This window comes from Austrofundulus limnaeus, unplaced genomic scaffold (genome assembly GCF_001266775.1).
Source record: "Austrofundulus limnaeus strain Quisiro unplaced genomic scaffold, Austrofundulus_limnaeus-1.0 Scaffold11, whole genome shotgun sequence".
NCBI classification, from domain to species: Eukaryota; Metazoa; Chordata; class Actinopteri; order Cyprinodontiformes; family Rivulidae; genus Austrofundulus; species Austrofundulus limnaeus.
Genome location: NW_013952413.1, coordinates 3,211,976 through 3,213,606, shown reverse-complemented (window position 1 = coordinate 3,213,606; position 1,631 = coordinate 3,211,976).

The window sequence follows — 1,631 nt, the reverse complement described above, 5'->3', positions numbered from 1 at the left end:
TTTTTTTTTTTTTTTTCTCGAAGGGCTGTTACAGGATGTGTGCTTTTGCAGAAAGCCACAACCTTTTTTTAGACTAGAAAAGCATCAAGGAAGCACAAAATGAGAATTACAAGCAGGTCAGAAAATAGTAGGGAAGAAGGTAGGATTATTTTGGTTTGATTTATTGTGAGAATCTTTTTAAAAAAGGATGCACTTAAATAAAATGAGGGGGACAACTCAGGGAACTCAGAGTTTTTTTTTACGACTTACAAAAATAAAAATGTTTATTTATTTCACCCATGAACAGCTAAGACAAATTTAATGAGCAACATGATACACTGTGTTAGAATTTAAACTGACACAATTTTTAATAATTRCAATTGGTTCAAGAAAAAACTATTCATGTGACACTGACAGACACTTTAATTAGACTAAACAGCAAGTATTAAAAATTGTCTCATTTGACACTTTGACAAAAAAAAAAAGCCGACTTGGTGCTACTTTTGTTTCAGTTCATTTTTATGACCTCAGAACTGAGAAGCTGAACATGGGAAAGCACTCAGTGTGTTTGATTAGTTTTTGTTTTACGGCTCAGATTCAGCAGTATCAGCCATGGATTAAAACTCTGTAGGATGGTGTACAATGTGGGACTGGATCATAGTTAAACCTGTGTTTCAGTTCATTTCTGTCTAAAGCCAGTATCAGCAACTGAGGATGAGACCACCAAGACCCCAAGCACCAGGATCTATACAGCGCCTCAAGCAGGCGATGGGTCCACAGGAAGGTGGTCCCATGAATCATCAGGTTCTACTGGTGTGGCTCTCTCTACCCCCCAGGCCCAGATCTAACCTGAGGCTCTGGTATCCCTAGTCCTGGTTGAAGTACAGTGCTTTTCTGGTCTTCACTGTGAGAGTTGTTGAATCACACTTTGTCTAACCTCTCACCCTCAACTATTTTGTCTTGAGTGTAACTACGTCTGACAGCTTCTGGCATCATTGGAGCTCTCATACACCTCCACCACAACAGAGGCCGATCATGGAGCTGAAATATGCATAGAGTCACTGCACTCTTGTGCTTGTAGTTTGGACATTTAGGAGGCGAGTAGAATAAAGTTGATTAGGTTTGGACATCTGGTGAGAATGACTTCTGGACACCTTCTAAGGCAGTGTGTGGTTCTCAAACATTTTGAGTCTGGGGACCCCTTACAAAGGTAAAAAAAAAAAATTCCAGGGACGCCCTTATAAACCCCATTCTGTTTTAAAAACAGTTTACTGTCATTTTACCTCCTAAATGCCATGGGAATGTTATATTTTGTTTGGTTTAGTATGTTTGCACTACTAATGTTCTCCATGTGCATTTTCTAAAAAATAAAAATCACATGAACAWTTTATTGAAGATTTTTGAGGACCCCCAAGATACTACTAGCAGACCCCTGGGGGTCCTGGGAGCCCAGTTTGAGAACCTCTGTTCTGAGGGACATGTCCCACTGAAAGGATTTATTGGGGAACTGCAGGAAGTCCCTGCTGATGAGCTGGAGAAGATGCTGGGAAGCAAGAATTTTATTTTTGAGTCAAAAATGCAGCTTTGACTTTGAAATGAAAAAGCATTTCTGCTAATACATTTTAATTTTTTGATTTGACTTTTCAAAATGA